The 19,587-nt window shown below is 36.0% G+C and overlaps 1 long non-coding RNA gene across 6 annotated transcripts in view; it reads left to right on the forward strand.

Moving 5' to 3' along the window:
• The first annotated feature begins 4,825 nt into the window (after positions 1-4,825).
• The window catches only part of LOC109560365 (uncharacterized), a 67,404-nt gene continuing 52,642 nt past the window's right edge, over positions 4,826-19,587 (forward strand). For 2 of the 6 annotated variants that reach the window (XR_011567124.1, XR_011567125.1), the window contains exons 1-2: positions 4,828-4,987; positions 5,848-5,973. This is a non-coding gene — a long non-coding RNA (uncharacterized lncRNA). Of the gene's footprint in view, positions 4,988-5,847; positions 5,974-19,587 lie in introns of all 6 variants that reach the window. The other 4 variants (XR_011567123.1, XR_011567127.1, XR_011567129.1 and 1 more) reach the window with 3 other exon arrangements.

A 19,587-nucleotide genomic window follows, 5' to 3' on the forward strand; every position in this document is an offset into this window, starting at 1 on the left:
CAACTTTGTTAAGGAAAATCTCCTATCTAGAACTTTCCAAAGGGAGTTTCAAGGGTAATTTGATAATATACAATTGTCTTCTTATTTATGCTCTGACCTTAGACTCTAGTCTTCATGTAAGTGGTATCTTCATTTTATTTCCTAGTCTGCTCAATTGATAAAGTTTTGGACAGATGATAGGGGCTTCCCAGGTGGCACTAGCAATAAAGAATTTGCCTGTAATGCAGGAGATGTGGGTGCAATCTCTGGGTCAGAAAGACCCCCCATAGGAGCAAATGGGAATCACTCCACTATTCTTGCCTGGAGAATCCCACTGACAGAGGAGCCTGGTGGGTTACAGTCAATAGGGTCACTAAGAGTCAGACAAGATTGAGCACGCACACAGCTCAATGACAGCTCATAAATGAGATATAGCTATAAGAAGTTACTAGAGCATCAGATACAAAATATTATGTAGATAAAAAGAAGCTTGGAGCAAAAGAGAAACAGTGCAAAAGAAAGAAAATGTAGTGCTTAGAAAATATAAAAAGGAAACTGACAATAAAAATGGAAACCTGAAATGAAAATCTGTAGGCCTTCTTGTACCCTTGACCCAAGTAACAAATAGAATTGTTTCAAATATACACTTTATCTGTATCAATAGTAGTACTTTAAAGGCTTAACTTGCAGTACTCAAGTTGATCTGAAATTTGAAATATTACTCTCAGTAAGTTAATTGTACTCTCAGTATTTAAATAATTATTAAAAGGTTCCGTAAGTTCTTCCAAGTTGAATCACTGTTTGACTAAAGGAACTTTTTCAGTTTTGTTTTATTTTGGCTTCTCTTAATGAAGCAATGCAGGTTTCACAGGTGGCTCAGTGGGTAAAGAATCTGCTTGCAACGCAGGAGATGTAGGATATGTGGATTTGATCCCTGGGCGGGGAAGATCCCCATGGAGGAAGGCATGGCAACACACACTCCAGTATTCTTGCCTGGATAATCCCATGGACAGAGAAGCCTGGTGGGCTACAGTCCAGGGGATCTCAAAGAGTTGAACACAGCTGAAGTGACTTAGCACGCATGCAGAGGAATAAACTAGGTGGAACTGAGAAACATAGGAAAAATAAATTGCACTTTTCCTTTACAATAAGAATTTCCATTACTGTTTGGTAAAAACAAAGCTGAGATAGAAGAAACAGAAAATAGAAGATTAGTATCACATTCCCTTATTATGACTTTCCTGATATGAGTGCTATAGGACTTCAGTGGGAGATCTAAAGCTAGGCTCTAAAAATAAAGATCAACTTTACGGAAAAGGCCAAATTTTAATTTGGCCTTGAAGAATGGGTAGAGTGGGAATAAGCAGAGGATGGGAGGCCAGGCTTTTCAGATGGTAGAAAATGGCTCAACAATAAGTCAGGTAACAGAATGCTTATAGATAACATTTGCAGAGAGTGGGAGAGAGACAGCAGTCTGACACTGATGTAGGGGTTCAGGTGTGGGTTCTATTTATGATGGGATAGCAACCTGCTGTGGCTACACTTTTCTTTCACACCCGAATACAATACTGTGATCTGTCTCAGCTGTGAGAAGCCTGCCCCCTTCCCTACCTCCTGAGGATTCCCAAGGTGAGGGCACTGATGTTCTCCATCCCTGCTCATGTGCCATGCATTCCCCACCTTCTTGATTCTGAATCTCCTTGAAAATTTTTGCTTTTGAAATTCATATTAATTTCTTTATCTCCTGAACTCTAGCTATCTACCTGGTAGATACAGCTCCAAGCTCTTCATTCCCAGAGGAGCCAATAATTCAAGATGGGATAGAATATAGCATATTCTAACTGAAGATTAGAGAAACAATACAGAGGTATTTGGTTGGGTGGGGGTATTACAGTAAAATGGGAAACATCCTAAAATTGATATTACACGTACCTATTTAAGTGTTTCAGCCAATTCTGCCCCAAGAAATTTCTTCCAGATCTTCTTTCTGCTCAGAGTCCAGATGGCTATGATTTCCTGATGTCTGTGTGTAACTATGTGTGAGTGTGTGTGTGTATATAAACACGTACATATATATTTATACACACAAAAAATGTGTGTCTCTATTTCCATCTTCTAGTTCTAGAATATAGCACTACCCCTCAACTTCCAAAAGCAGTGGTGCACAAAAGCAAAATTCTTGACACTTGATAATGCAGAGTAATTTTGCTTTCTGTCTCCACTCCCACCCTGTACTAGTCTTGGGGGCCTAATTTTGCATAATCTAAAAATCCCACCAGTAAGTTTTTCTAAACAAAAGAGTGTCTACACCAGAGCTGAATTCTGCTGTTCCCCTCTAATACAGAAAACAGCTGCAACCATTTCTATTTTTTAGTGATCTTTTTTTTTTTCCTGCTTGTTACATATTATTGAAGACTGATTAGCTAAGCAAATCATTTAGGTTCGGGAAGAGGTAAAACAAACACGGTGCTTGAGGATGACAAAGCTCATTTGAAGTAGGCTCCCGATAGTGCTTGGTTCATACGTGGAGAAAAAAACAGTCTTTGCTTTTCCTTTCTTTTTTTGATCTTTCCACCATATTCAACAAAATAAACTCAGCAAATAAAAAGAAAATCACTGTATGAGAACTAGACGATAGCACTCAAAGTGCAGAGTGGGAAAAACTGGCAATGCAGATAGCATGGCTCTTTATTTTCACAAAATATTTTGCCCTTCATTGGTGACCCTTTGCATCTGTTGCCTATGGTGCTGAGCCAGGGACATTAGGAGACTCAATGGGGATAATGTAACAGACTCCAGTTCCCTAATGGGAGAGAAGCCCTCGTTTATGCTGGTGTAAGTGCACATTCTAAAAACATACAAACCTGTTTGGATTTTCTGTGGCTTTTAGATTTCCCTAAAAATCACCAAACTACAATCTTCATCTGGGTAATTTCTGTTTGTCTTTTGGAAATGTGTTGATACCAGTCTTTCTGAAAAGGCAGGTCTGTGTGAGTAAATGGCTTGATTTGTCCTCTACTGGTCTCTGGTCAGAGCACTGGACTGTGAGGTTGGTTTAACAAATACCTAAGTATTTTGTTAATGCAGCTTCAAGGAAGTTTTTCTTTAATTCAGCTGCCAGATTAGGACCTGGATATAAATGCAAGAGCATAAAAAATTGAGCTGCCAGAAGGCACCATATAGAAGCAGGGTCACGAACCCAGAGAAATCACATGATGCCAACTCCATCTGCCCCTCTGTTTGTCACATGGATAAAATCTAAGTAAGATGAACCTGGCTGGCAGCCTTGATCAATGAAAGTAGAGCACAAACATCACAATCTGTTATGAGTTGGAGAGAAGTGGTGTGGGGTCAAAGCCAGTTTCCAAGAGAAGACCCTGCAATTCATGAGCTGATGCTGAATATTATGCCAGTGACCAGTTGATAGCTATGCGTTTTTCTTCTTCCCAGGTCCCCAAAACACAGAACTCATTGGAAACAGCTCTGTGGTCAAGAATGAACTTGGCATAAGAACTTTGGCCACCTGTTGCTCTCAAGGCATGGCCAAGGAGCCAAGATGGGGGGAAAGTCTAAATGCCGTGTACAGAAAAAGAACTTCACTACGTGCAGACGTAGTGAGTTGTAGTCAGTGTGCTTTGTCCATTTGTTGAAGCACAGTATCAATTATCCTTTAATGTCCTAAACAGTCCCTCTCCTTGGTGATGCCTATGTATATCAGCTGCTTGGCTACAACTGAAAATCTTTTGTTCTAGAGAAGGAAGTACTAACTTCTCTTGTCATTAAACATCTTGCTCTGCGTCTTGGTGCACACGACCCCATGATGGATGCACATGTAAATCCAAACTGCATGTCTTTTATGACTTGCATGCTGTTTCTCCAGCTTTTTTTTATACAGCATCCTCCTGCTTGCAATGAAAGAAGCATATTGGATTTTATATGGTTATAAAATCCCACATAAGACAAACTATACAAAAGGCTTTCTATGTAGCGTGGGACTCCACAATGCTTTTTTTCCCCCTGCCACTGCCACACCTTCTACCTCCCTATACTATTTCCTTCTTTTCTTCTCTGGTCTTGAGACCTCCTATTCAAAACATTGTGGAGCCTTCTACTTTGTTTCTGTCCATTTACTGATTGCTTTTATGAGTCAATGCCTGGGAGTTATTCTTTGACTATGAAGGAGCACACTGCTGAAGGTTTGTAATGACAACATCTGTTTGTCCCAAACAGATGTTAGAATAATCCCTTGGTATACACTTAGCATGCTGGTCAGTACCAATCAGCATTTATCCTGAGAGTAAGGATCCTCTGGTGTTCTGAGGGCTAAGATTGATATTGGATCATTTAAATTATAAACTACTCTGGATGATAAATATCATTTGGGGGTAAAAATTTATAAAAACACTACAGTACCAAACCCCATCCACTGAAGAACTCAACTTAGTTATCTGTATAGTGTTATAAATTATTTTGTGTAAAGCTACTGCTCACAGTGTGAAATTTATTCTAAAATAATATGCATAAGTTCTGCATTGCCTTGAGACTTGTTTGTTTACACAGTAAACCCAGATAAACATTCCACTACATTACATGCCATCCTTATTAACAGTAGTCAACTATTCCAAAAGGTTTTTTTGAGTTTAAGTTAATCCATCGTTAATCATGACCTTCAAATGAAAACTTGGCTTCAGTGTTATTTTCAAAAGAAAACTCCAATATCAGCCATGCTTAGCCAGTGCCAGAATGCTTACAACATGATCAACAAGTTGCACATGTACCCTTACGAGCAGTCAAAGGGTTATAATTTAGAAGCCAGGCTGGGAATGTACTATTACGTGAATGTAATTCAAGATGCCCAGGCAATATGAAGCCCATGTCATCCTAAACTTTACACTCAGGAAAAACAACTTTCAGAAGGAAGTGAAGCTTGAGCAGAAACCTACATGCAAGAAAGGCACCAGTCATACAAATATCTGGAGAAGAGAACAAGAGGCATAAGAAACAGCAAGTATGAAATAATGAATGTGGGAATGTGCATGAAAATAGGAAGAAGGTCAATGTTGCTGGAGCAGAGTCAGCTGGGGAGAAGATGGAAGAAAATGAGGTCAGGAAGGTAGCCCAAGGCAAGATCACAGCCTTATAGACCATTAAAAACCATTTGAATTTTATTCTAAATGTGAGAAGCCCAAAAACTAAAGCCAAAGGAATGAGGAGCAATTATCAAAATAATGCAATAATTGTTTCAATGTAAGAAGTATAAGCTCTTTAAAAAATAGGAACCTAGAGAAGGAAATGCCTAATGTTTATTAGGATGCCAAAAAGAGTAAAACTGTTTTTTGATTTAGAAGTACTTGGCTGAGGAGGGAGAAAAGGCGATTCAGATAGAAGTGGCATTTCTTTGCAGAGAGAGAAATATGCATAAAAGTGGAGGAGGGGAAATACGATACATTGAAAAATAGTTTATTTGGTTGGTATATGAAAGGAAGTGGCAGGAGATGAGGATAGCATTAGATCTTCAAGGTCTTTGCATGTCACCCAAAGGAATTTGGACTTTAACCAGTGGGCTAGGAAGCCACTGAAATATTTTAAGCCAGGAAGTGATGCAACATGATCATAGTTTTATTTTGGAATAACAAATCTGTCAGTAGTGTGAAGAATTAATTGAAGTCCAGAGGAGTGTCTGAGGTCAAAACTACCACCTGGGTAACTTGAAATAATCCATATGAGTAAGAAGAGATGAACTAGTGTCGTGACAGTAAAGAGAAATATACTGGAGATGGTATATTGAGATGGTAGAGTCTCACAATTATTTGGATGAGTGGAAAAACTGACAGTCATCAAGGATAACTTCTTGGCTTGTGGTTTCAGGAATTTGGTCAATGGTGATATCATTACCCTGGAGAAACAAGTGTGAGACTAAAACATCACCTCAGATTTAATTTTAAAAATTTGTCAAATAGAAGAGGTCCCCAATGGACAAAAGACCTAAAGAAGGTAAGAGGATACAGATACATGAACATAGGTGTGACTGTTAGCTTTGGCAAAGAATGAACTTACCTATAAAGGAGAAAAAGATAGAACAGTTGATGAAAACATGGATAAATTATGAGATGGAAGGGGAAAACAAGCTGAGAGAGTTCACTCAACATTACCCTCTCTCCTCTGCTTTCTCATAATCTCCTTTAAAGGTAGATATAGATAGATAAGTAGACATGAATAATGTAACTTTATATGTTTAACAACTTAATGTGTATGTATATGTACATATACACACTAATTGTGAGAAAGGCTTCATGGAAGATACTAATATGTAAAGCTGAGTGAAGTGAAAGTCACTCAGTCGTGTCTGACTCTTTGTGACCCCATGGATCATACAGTCCATGGAATTCTCTAGACCAGAATACTGGAGTGGGTAGCCTTTCCCTTCTCCAGGGTATCTTCCAAACCAAGGGATTGAACCCAGATTCTCCACATTGCAGGTGGATTCTTTACCAGCTGAGCCACAAGGGAAGCCCTTCTATATAAGCTGAAGCAGACCTAAAAGGATTAGTAGGCTTTACTTAGGTCAAGAACATCAGAAACAATGCTGAAATTTCAATATTGGGTGACAAAAGTATAGTGTCAACATTTGAAGCTGAGGAAAAAATCTGGGCACTATTTTGGGCACTAGCTTGTTGGTAGGAGACAGAACAATGATTAATTTCATTCCCAACATGCTGATTTAAGGTGATGGTAAGAAACCAAAGGGTGTATGCTCATTCTAATTGAAATTACATGATTGGAGCACAAATAGGTGGTCTGAGCAAAATGGATAAGTCAGAAAAAAAGATATGTCTGTAAAGTTAGTGGTTAATGCAGTCGAGTTACATTGGTAGCAAAAAGTGAAAATGATAAAGGAGAAACCCTTGGACAATGCTTGCTGTAGTCAGCAAAGAGAAAGGATCAAAGAGGGATCTGTGCTTGTCTATAGTCTCCAGGATCTCATCCCTCCAAAGCCTCTTATACTGGTTCTGAACTGGTTAATTACTTGATAAGGGGAAACCTCTCCTAAAAGGCAGGTGTTTTACCCCTAAATAATTCCCTAATAAGAACTGATGAAAACGGGATGGAAAATGCCTGCTTATACAGAGTGTGATCAGAACATCACTAGAAAGATCCGTGCAGGACAATTAAAATGTGAAATAAAAATAGAGATTTTGCATAGCTTAGATGAAGACAAAAGACATCTTAGATAACTCCTGGAGACTGAAACCATCAACATTTGCAAGTTGCTGAATTTTGAAAGAAAAACAAGACAGGAAAATGACCCTCAATGGGAGAAAACGCACTATGTACACATAGATGTCTACCCCATCATAGATAAACTGGCAGCGTTAACAGCAATTTTTTGCTCAGAATTTTCTCCAGAGTTTAAGGACTGTGCATTCTAGAAAAAGAACTAACCAGCATTCAGAGATGCCAACATGCTGACATCCAATTTTCTTTCTCTCTCTCTCTTACCCCAATGCTATCAAGTCTCTGCTAGTCTCTGACAATACAGATCTAGGTTCTTGGAATGTGATTTTGCCTGGGATAACTACCCTTGAGGAAGAGGACTGCCTCATTCCCCAATGTGATGGTTGTGGGGCCAGTGCTGTGAAAACTCATGTGTCCCATTAATTCTCTGTAATCTTTAAAGGTTAGAAACATCAGAGCCTTGGAAATAAGTTAACACATCTTCTGAGACTCTGAAGAAACTACACAGATCTTTTTGAAAGACAGTCCAGGTTACAGCTGCTTCTGAAACCTCCATGCCACCAGGTTGAAAATATCTCTGACTGAAAACCATGCAGAATATGAAACTGTGGAAAACAAAATTCTTTGAACTTTAAATGCACAAAGAAAAAGAATTAGATTTTTTCTTTAACTTTTAACTTACAAAGTGCTGCTTTATTTGTAGCTTTATTTCTTTCCAAAATTTTTATTGTAATGAAGTGGGGCTTAAATTCAAATTGAGATAATTCTGTTCATGCTATAATTCTATTACACATTTTACTCTTGGAATATCTTACTGGAGTTATTTAATTCATTGATGAATTTATGATATACTGCATTGAATGATGTGACTGGCCAAAATAGAGAAACAGAACAAGAAGTGAATTTTCAGCTCTGGTTAAAGACTGAATTTTAAAAAAAGAAAAAGATTGATCTTAAAGTTAATTATGTGTATAGGTGTGTGTGTGCTCAGTAGCTCAACCATGTCTGACTCTTTGCAACCCTATGGACTATAGCCCATCTGGCTCCTCTGTCCATGGAATTTTCAGGCAAGAATACTGGAGTGGGTTGCCATTTCCTACGCCAGGGGATCTTTCCAACCCAGGGATTGAACCTGAGTCTCTTGCATCTCCTGCACTGGCAAGTAGATTCTTTACCACTAAGCTACCTGGGAAGTCTCAAAATTTGATTATATAACATATAATTCTGACCAGTTTCATACATTTATGTGGACAATCTCAACTGCACACAGTTGGCCCAAGGACAAAACACGAAAGAGTTCCAGTTGCCATTGAAGTAGCAACTTTATGGGTATAAGAGCAGAGTAATGCTGATAGAGGCCAAATTGCTCCTATGCAGCCGCAAGTCAGTCACATCTTTAATTGACAGAAAGCTAAAGAGTTAAACTCGGTGGGTAAAGAAAATAAAAAGATGGGGAATTTTAGAGACGAGCCTATCCTGTCCTTCTTACCAAGGAGATGTGGTGAGCAGATTAATGTCCCCTTTCTCCCAAAGGTATCTATAAACTAATCTTCAGAACCTAAGTATGTTACATCACAAGGCAAAAAAGGACTTTTCAGATGTGATTCCGTTTAGGATCTGAGAGGGAAAGACCACTCTGAATTATTCAGGTGAGCCCGACATAAACACAAGAGCCCTTGGCTCAAAAAGGGGTGTAGAAAAGTCAGAGTCAGAAAATAGATGTGATGGAGAAGCAGAGGCCTGGGTGAGGAAGTTGTTGGCTGGGGGCTACGAGTTAAGGGATGCAATTAGCTACTTAGAAGAGTAAAAAGAAGAAAAAAGAGAGCTTCCAGAAGGAATATAGCCCTGCTGACACCTTGATTTTAGTCCCATGACATTCATTTTAGACCTGTTACCTCCAGATATGTAAGATAAATGTATGTTGTTCAAGCTACTAAGTCTGTGGTGCTTTGGCATATTATATTAGCAAGAGGAAAGGAATACAGAAGGTTTTACCTATATCGGTGGACTACTTTTAGCATTGCTCATATTTCCTGGGAGGAGAAATCCCTCCCTAGATTTGTATATTTAGGAAGTTAAAACAGAAATGTTTAGGCTTAGCTCTTCTGTTTCTCTTCTAGTAAGTGTTCCTGCACAAGCTCCTCTTTGGTATTCCAGGCGTGCATCTTATCTGTGTACTTGGGTGGCCTGTCCTTATTCATGATGGACTGTGGTTTCATGACCGAGTCTTTGATATCTGGAGCTCAGTGAACAGAACTGTTCAGCTCTCACACTTAATCGTTATCAATAATTAAAGTACTATCTTGATATCAACCTGGCATTTCTTTCTGGTTTTTCATTTTTAAAATCAAGGTGAGGAAGTGGGCTATGATTCACTGGGTCTTGAATTCCCAGTAAACACAAAAGACTCGGTGGCAAAACATATACAACATTGTGGGAAATGTTGGAAGACTAAAGAAAGTCTGTTGGATTTGGTAATGAAGTTTCTTTAACATAATACAAACTTATCACCTTCAACCTGAAGAACAGCATCGCTGTTAAAAAATGCTAGATGTCAGAAGACACGAGTATCATCTTATGCTGCTATTACATAGCATTATTCTCAAGATTTTAGCCAACTCTATTAAAGAACAAAAATAAATTAGAAGTATAGAAATTACAAAATGAAATCATTTTTATAATGAAAATCTATAAAAACTGAAACTATTACAATTTGCTGATCATATAATTAAGTACCTAAAAAAAAAAACAAGGAAAAAATTAAAATGATTAAAAACAATTGATATTTTGAAATTTTAGATTTTATATATTTGCAATCATATCTTGTGTATTATATATGTCATTTCATTCCAACAATTATACTATTTTTTTCTTAATTGCATTGCCTAGGAACTTAGTACAATATTGAATAATAATGATCAAAGAGTTTTTGTCATATTCCTAACTTAAATAGCCAGTAAGTATGACATTGTTATGTTTTTTTAAGAATACTCTTCATGAGGTAAAGGATGTTTACTTCTATGTAACTGTGTTCAATGGGTTGTGTACACTTCTGGATGTGATTTATTACCCGTGTAAGCAGATTATTGAAGCTATAAGTATGACTGGTCTCTGTACATATTTCCATTAGCTGTTCTTGCCTGATTTTGATATTATGAGTTACACCAGTTCATAAAATGTTTTCCTTCTTCCCTAGTCTCTGAAATATTTTATTTAAAAAGATGATTTTTTTTTTACTTAATTTTTTAGGTAAAAAGAGCCTATGATCATATTTGAACTTAGAGATTGGGGTAGTAACATTTCTATTACAAGTCAATTTCATTATTATGTTTACTGTATCTTAAATTACTTATTCACATTTTTATTTCTTTGTACTTCTGATTTAGACTTTGGACAAATTCTTCAATAATTCATTTCAGTCACATTTTATTTCTTTAAATTTCTCTTGAACAGTATCACACTAGAATTGATGTAGAATATTGAGATTTTAAATTTTCAATGAACATATTTCCATTTCTATAATTTTATGTATACCTATTCACAGTTCACTTGTGCTCTAATATGTTATTTTTTCTTTAGACATATTTTTGTTTTATTTCCTTGAGGCTCTTACATTACTTATATTTAAGGTATTTTGAGGGTGCTTTTTATTTTCATTTTTAGAAGTGATTTTAATTTCTGATTTTTTTTTCTAGTTTCAAACAAAATCCTTTAAAAACTTTTGAATTTCCAACCTTATCAAATATGACACCCTTATAACTACCCCTCTGTCTCTATTTAGCCTTCCCTTTACACCAGGTCCATAGGTTCATTTACTCATATTCCTGTAGCTCCAGTCAAACAAATGGTGTCATGTCCAAGTCTTTGAAACTCTGTCCCATGGTGCTGCCCAGTTACGGAGACAGCGAGGAGCTTGATCAAGGTTTTGGCTGTTAGACTGTTTGCTTCTGCTCCAAACATGGTGCTTGTAGCTAAGACTCACAGTCCCACTAATTTTTTAATTTCAATTCTTCAGTGAAGATGCAAACTACAGGCAAACAATTTTAAGCAGTGTGACTTGCTCTATTCTCTAAAACAAATGGAAGTCCATCTTTCTGCCATTTCAGCATTCTCTGGTACCTTGAGGCCAGCCAAAGCACTAGTCTTTTCTCATTATAGACCTTTGCTGAAGGGGTATTTAATTTTTAAGAATGGCTATATATTTTTATAATGTATAATACAAATAATTAATTAATAAAGGAAATTTTGAAAATGTAAGCATATTTTTGATATTGACTTCAAATATTTTTTCAAAAAAGATGTTTAATTTTGTAGTTATTTCACTTTTTTTTGCCTTTTATTTCAAATTGCATCATTCTCCCTTTACTGTTATAATTGACACATCAAAATTAGTCTTTATAAAGACAAGCACTGTTGTGGTTGTATACTTTACATATGAATGTGTCTATGTTTTCCTTCTTTTACTTTCAACTACTCAGAACAGCTGAATTTAGGCATGTCTCTTTAAATCATTATATGCTTACATTTTGTTTTATTATTCAATCTGAAAATCCTTACGTTTCACAGCAGTATTGGTATATTTATATTTTATGTAATATAGATATATTTGGTTTAAATCTGCCATTTTAGTATTTATATATATAAATGTATGAAGTATATATAAAAAAATGATGATATTTATGAATGAAAGATTATATTTTCTAAATGCATAAATTTCATTGTATATTATATAAAATAATTTTATATTATATATGTATTTAAACATTTATATATAGACACTATATATATATATATATACAGATATAAAAATATACATGTATACATATATCTTTATAATTTTTCTATTATTTAGTGTTATTTTATTGAAATTATAGCACAAATCCTTATGTTAATACAGTCTAATATAAATTAGTACTTTTACCACTTCCAGAATAATGTAAATGCTTTAAAATATTTTAACTCCATTTCTCCCCTTCTTGATCTATAGGCAGAAACTGTCATTCTATGTATAAAATCCAACAATATTTACTTTATTGCCTTAAATGTTCAAAGTCCATTTGTATCTAGAAATACTTATACTCATTTTATTTGTTTTTGTTTATCCTGGGATAATTTTCTTCCCGATTGACTTTCAGTATTTCCTTTCCTGGATGATGAAGGCAGCCAATTCTTTGGCTTGTTTGTCTGAAAATATATATCAAACACTGACTATTGAATTTTAGATCCGCAGCTATTTTCTCTTTCCTATGGCTTCTTTTAAGATTTTTTGTTTGGTTTTCAACAATTTTACTGTAATATGCCTGAGTGTTTTGCTTGTGTGTATGAGTGTGTGAATGTGTGGTTTTTGTTTTTTCATATTCGTCCTCTTTGAGGGTTGTAATTCTTCTACCATTTATATGTAATATCTTTTGTAAGATTCTTGGCCCTTTGTCATCAAATATGCTTCTACTTTAATCTCTTTCTCATTTCCTTTTGATATTCCAATTACATGTATGTTAGGTTTTTCACTTTCCTCTCCATATTTTCTCTATCTTTCATCCATTTATCTCTTCCCAGTTCAATTTGTATATTTTCTTGCAATAGGCATTCCAGTTCATTAATTTTTTCATCAGCTGTCTTTTCTCAAAACATCTACTAAGTTCACATTTTAATTATTTTATTTTCAGTCCTATAATTTTTATTTTATTTTCAATTATATCTTTATTTTCCTAAAGTAGATCTCTATCTTGTTATATATTTACCTGAACTTAGAAATTATAGATATATTTGTCTCTGCTAATAATTTCGATTTGTGCATCTCACATGGATCTACTTCCATTTCTCATTTTATTCTTTTCAGTTTTCAGTGAATTATTGTTTTTCAATATAATATATTATATTTTGTTGGAGAAGGAAATGGCAACCCACTCAGTATTCTTGTCTGGAAAAATCCATGGATAGAGGAGCCTGGCAGGCTGCAGATCATGGGGTTGCAAAGAGTTGGACATGACTGAGCCACTATCAATCATTACTCTCTCATATTATATTTAGTTATCACTATTGCATAAAAATTATAGTAAAAATGATTTTTGGATTAAATTATATTTTTCCTAATAGGATTTACATTTTCTTCTTCCTAGCAGTATATTGGGTTTCCCAGGAGTCGCTAGTGGTAAAGAACCCAAGAGACACAGGTTTGATCCCTGGGTTGTGAAGATCCCCTGAAGGAGGAAATGTTACCCCACTCCAGCATTCTTGCCTGGGAAATCCCATGAACAGAGGAGCCTGGACTACAGTCCATGGGGTCCAAAAGAGTTGGACACAACTAAGCATCTGAGCACAGCCTCTATATTAGGTGTAAATCACCTTAACTCAATTAGTAATTGAAGTGATTAGAAATCTGGCTTTAGTTTTGATGATTACTCTATTTCTAGGATTTAGCCAGTCTTCTCCGCCTTTGACCATCATATGGCTTTCAGAATTGGTGATAAATCAAGGAGGAAAATGCTCCCAAATCTATTCACCTTTCTGAGCTTTGCTTATTTTAAAATTTTTGATCCTGAAAATTCTCACTGCCTTGATAAGCTTGTCAGGGGAAGCACACTGATTGAAACCGCCCACCCTGGCCAGGCACCATAGTAACCATTTGCATGAGTTGTTTTATGACAGGAAATCCTGATAAGGAACATGGAACTAATAAGCCACCACCAACTGGAAGAGTTCGGGAAAGGTCGAAAGAAGACACCCCGTGTCCGTCCACTTTCCAGAATCCCTCTCTCTAGCATCCATCTTGGCTGAGGGATGCGTGGGCCACCAGGAAAGACTCTGAATTAGAATGATTGGCCAAAGACCACCCAGAAACTAATCCCATCACCATAAAACCCAAGACTGCGAGCCACGTGGCAGAGCAGTTCTCCTGGGTTCCCTCACCCTACTGCTCTCCACCCAGGTGCCCTTTCCCAATAAAATCTCTTGCTTTGTCAGCACATGTGTCTCCTCGGATAATTCATTTCTGGGTGTTAGACCAGAGCCCAGTTTTGGGCCCTGGAAGGGGTCCACCTTCCTGCAACAAGCTTGCTAGTAATTTCAAAGTGATTTTTTACATAAATAATTCACACAGTTTTATTGTTTATCAATAGGAGAGTTGGTTCAGAACAATATTCCCTCATTTTTGGAAAGAGAATGCTTAAAACTTTGTGTGGAGTCTCATTTTACCTTCAAATTCATAAAATATTTTTACTATTTGCAAATAATATCTATACATACCTATGTTTGTGTGTTTGTGTAACTCTGCAACCCTATGGACTATAGCCTGCCAGGCTCCTCTGCCCATGGGATTCTCCAGGCAAGAATACTAGAGTTGGTTGCCATTTCCTACTCCAGGAGTTCTTTCTGACCCAAGTGTCAAACCCAAATCTCCTGCATTGCAGGCAGATTCTTACCACTGAGCCACCAGGGAAGCCCATATGTAGGTATATGTACATGTTTATATATATATATATATATATATATATATATATATATATATATACACACACACATATACATATATATATACATATGCTCTTTATATAGTAACATTAATGACTAGAAAGATGCTACCATTTAATCCTGTGGCTTCCCTTCCTCACAAATACATCAATACATATCTCCAGGAATCAAAATATCCAGTTTCCTGAAGTCGGTAAATTAAATGAAGAGTTAAGTGAGCAATGAGTGTGTTTATCTCAAAGTGTTGCATACCAGTTTTGTAGTTTGAACCTGAGTACTATAGAAATGATAATGGATTAGATTAAATTATCCTTTGTAAATATTACCTTTCCACGTCTTTTGTTATGCTCATTAACTCAGTTGTCTACTACTACCTAATTATTCACATCTTAGGACTGACTCAGGGAGGGAAGAAGATCCAGAATTCACAGAGGCTGGAAGAGAGAAACAGAATATAAATAAAATTGTATTCAATTAAACTATACGCCATGATAAATGACATCAGAGAGTTGTAGACTCTTGCAAGATATAATCTACTTCATTTGACATAATTTATGAAATTAATTTAGCACTAGATGTTGGCACATGAATAACAGTGTCATTTATTGCATGCTTAGAAGTTCCCTCTGAAAATGAAAGAGAAAACTGGGCAAAACAAATGATCTAATGTGGTATTTTCCAAAATGTAAGTCAGGTGTTTCCAAAGAATGGAATTAAATAATATTAAATCACAGAAGAAAGAGTTACTCCTTTTTGAATTTTTTTCCAATACTGATTATCTCAAGAAAAAAATCTTGGTTTAATTTTTGTCATCTGAATCTAACTGCCAGTCCCTCCTCTTAACAAAGAAAGTGCAGACTTCCAGCTCTGAGCATTTGGCAGGCTGAAGTATCTAGCTAAAAATTAATGGCATTGACCTTTCCTGTTTTGTTTTTATTGCATTTGTCTGTTATGTTACATTTTATTTATCACAAGTAGTACAAGTTTTCCTTTGGTGGCAGTGTTGTTGTTGTTGTTTCACTTTTAAAGATAGTATGTTAGGTAAAAAGTGAATGGATAGAATATTAATAGATTGAATTATATAAAATTATCAGTATTCAACCATTGTGAGACATGAAAATGTCAATATTATGTCACTCAAACTAATATAATATTATAGGTATTATAATACTATAATATATAAACTATATTTATACTATAAAAAGGTTTATAATTATAAACCTGTTATACTATAAGTAAGAAACAATTTGTGACAATGTCATGGGAATGTCTGAAATCTGGGAATACCAAAATCATAATGAGTCCTAGCAGTGGACAAGAAGAGCTTCTTTTGACCTCTTCTTCATGTGTTCAAATAATTTTTTAACAAGAAGAGTAATGCTCACTTTGATTCTAGCCTTGGAGCCAGCAATGACCCATATATTTTCATTCTCTAATCTAGCATATTAATTCAGCAGATATTAAAAAGAACTAGCCAAATTAGAGGTTGCACTTTGTGCCATGAGCCATGAGCCCTAACACGACTTCAATAGATAATTGGCTGGCATATCCAAAACTTTGAGATTATTGAGTGAGTGTTACTTTATAATACAAAAGGCATAATATCCTAATTAAAACCACCATGTGAACTATGCAAAGACCAGAGAAAAAATAAATTTGTTAGCAAAATTTATCATCATCAATTATCAAACTTCCACAAGCAAAAGCCTATTTCTATTATAAATTCATCTGCTTAGTCTTATTGTTAGATGAGTTATGTCAAGAAGTTGTAGAACTTCTTGATTCAACAACCAAAAAGCCTGGCGCAGAATACAAATGGAAATAATTCAGAGCTATCAATATATAATCTCTAAAAGTGAGAATTCAGTGCTAAAATTCAAAAAGTGATGAGATTAAAAATAAAATTATAAATGCATTCCAAAAACATGAGAAAATGAAAAGGGAAGAGAACTTGAGAAGAAGTTTCCTACCAGGGAGATAATTAACTCTCCTATCAAAGACCATCTTTTCTTGTCCATAGAATTCAGCCTGTCCTTTCACCCATGGCCATGAAAATTGATGCAGTGTTACATATACATTTTAAATGTAAAATGAAGGAAGAAAATAAATAACCAAGGCCACAGTTTCCAAACCAACAGGAAAGAGAAAATGGAACATCATAAAACTATACAAGCAAAGAGAAAAAATCAATAAAATTCAGTGCAGCACATCTTCTCGCTTACTTCTGAGCACACAAATTCTGCTCATCTGGAATGCGCCAGGGGTATGGTATGCGTTATGAATCTTTCAAGTTTTCAGAAATATGATCTATCATTAGAAGCACTGAAAAATACCAGTTGGCTTCACTAATTCTGTTCTTTGCTTTCTTCCAAACTTGGATATTGACGACGCTGGGGGCTTTGGATCCATCTTAGAGTCAACAGAACACTCAAGAGAGAAGGTAGATTAAGAATAGTGTTCTTCAGAAAAATTGTTTGGTCTCGCTCTCTCAATCCTGATGGAATTTTCCTGATGGTAAAAAAGTTTATCATCTCTTTTATTCCTCTAGGTAGATCAGTGCCATTTCTATACCAGGATATTAAGGTACCACCACCTCACTCCATCCTTGGTGATTGAGTATTTTAATGATCTTAAAATTACTCAGAAGAGTAATTCTCAGGATGAATTTTCCATCAGATTCATCCAGGAAGCTTTTTTTTTTTTTAATTAATGTAAATTTCTAAGCACCATCTTGGAGAAGGAAATGGTAACCCACTCCAGTGATCTTGCCTGGAGAATCCCAGGGACGGGGGAGTCTGATGGGCTGCCATCTATGGTTGTCGCACAAAGTCGGACATGACTGAAGCGACTTAGCAGCAGCAGCAGCTAAGCACCATCTTCAGCCTGAAGGTGAATATGAATTTTTATATGAATTTTATATGAATTTCTTGGAATTTATATGAATGAGCATTTTTTAAAAATAGGATACTCTGATATAACCAGGTGGTCCTAGTGGTAAAGAACCTGTCTGTCAATGCAGGAGACATAAGAGACACAGGTTTGATCCTGGGACCATAAAGATCCCCTGGAAGAGGGCATAGCAACCCACTCCAGTATTCTTGCCTGGAAAATCCCATCCACAGAGGCACCTGGATGATGACAGTCCATAGGGTTCCAAAGAGTCAGACATGACTGAAGCAACTTAGCACTCATGCACACATGATATAACCAGTCATAGAATGACATTTGAACACCATGATATAAAGGTACTTATCTCTTCCCTTTGTCTTTATAACAGGCAAGATTTAATAGCATTCTTCTCTACCTTTAGATAAAACAACTCCATAAAACCTTCCTCCATACCCCCCAAAATGTATGAAAATACCCTATGTTAATTAGTCTTAACTTTATCAAATATTTTAGAATATCTGATTCATTTCCTTTGAATGTCTTTCTAAATCCTAATGTCATGTGTTAAGTTCCTTTATAAATATTGTGCTATATAAGTAATCCCCAGTAGTGAAGGCTGGCTAGCCCTTACTGGCATCATATTTCTCCTAGTCTGAATATATAGCAGAAAAACTAGAAACATATTTCTACTATTGAGTCTAATAGACTGACAAAAACCTGTTTTAAAATTCCTAGCCATCGAGCATTATGAAAAAAGGCAATATTCCAAATTTCCCAAGTGGCTCATTATAAACATTTCCCCATGTTACTTAGAGGCGTTATAGTGAATTCCAATAATATTCTCGTGTTTGGATCAAGACCCTAACAGAGTTTGCTGCAGTGTTTTCTGCTGCCTGCAATTTTGTCTAGTAAAGATGCTCTAGTGGGATTCTCTGCTTTGTGGTCCAGGGGGAAGTTACCAAATCTTTCCATGGTTAAGTTTTTGATCAAACTGATTTTAATGGCCCCTCCTATTTTATTCTACCTTATGCATAGATCATGATGGATTCAAGATTGCAAATCATGTTTTTACTATACCCCACATTATATCCTTGGCTAGCTAGAAAATGGTGTGGACTGTTCTGGACTCATCTCTGTTAGTAGTGACCTATATAGCAGTGTCAGTCACTTACCTCTCTGGTCCTTAATATGTTTAACTGTCAATAGATGGCACTGGTAAAAGGACAAGTAGTCTTAAATTATTCCTTTAGATATATAGAATAACGTATCAAACACTCCTGAAATGGAACATTAGCAAACCAATAAAAAATTCTTTCATATCCCAAACCCTTTCTGTCCCATTAGAATAGCAGCAGAGGTAATCATAATCTATCTTGAATTATTGTATATCATTATCTTGTTTGCTTTTAGAAATTTTAAACCTGCATTTCTATCTTTTAAAGTATGTATATTGTTAGCTTTATACATTTAACATTTAGTATAGTTTCATAATATATATTCTTACAAGACTGGTTTCTATCCATCAGTATCATTGTATCACTAGAGTCCAAAATGTAATTATTCATTCCCCTGTTGATAAATATTTGGGTTGTGTCCAAACACTGCCACAAAAATTTTTATACACCTCTCTTGGTGGCCAAGTATTTATTATAAAAAAAAGTTTTAGAATCTTAGAATATACTTATCTTCAAATTTACCAAACAATACCAAGCTACTTCTAAAAAAAGTTCAGTTCAGTTCAGTTCAGTCGCTCAGTCATGTCCGACTCTTTGCGACCCCATGAATCGTAGCTTGCCAGGCCTCCCTGTCCATCACCAATTCCTGGAGTTTACTCAAACTTATCTCCATCGAGTTGGTGATGCCATCCAGCCATCTCATCCTCTGTCGTCCCCTTCTCCTCCTGCCCCCAATCCCTCCCAGATCAGAGTCTTTTCCAATGAGTCAACTCTTCGCATGAGGTGGCCAAAGTATTGGAGTTTCAGCTTTAGCATCAGTCCTTCCAATTAACACCCA

Source organism: Bos indicus, chromosome 6 (genome assembly GCF_029378745.1).
Source record: "Bos indicus isolate NIAB-ARS_2022 breed Sahiwal x Tharparkar chromosome 6, NIAB-ARS_B.indTharparkar_mat_pri_1.0, whole genome shotgun sequence".
Classification (NCBI taxonomy): Eukaryota; Metazoa; Chordata; class Mammalia; order Artiodactyla; family Bovidae; genus Bos; species Bos indicus.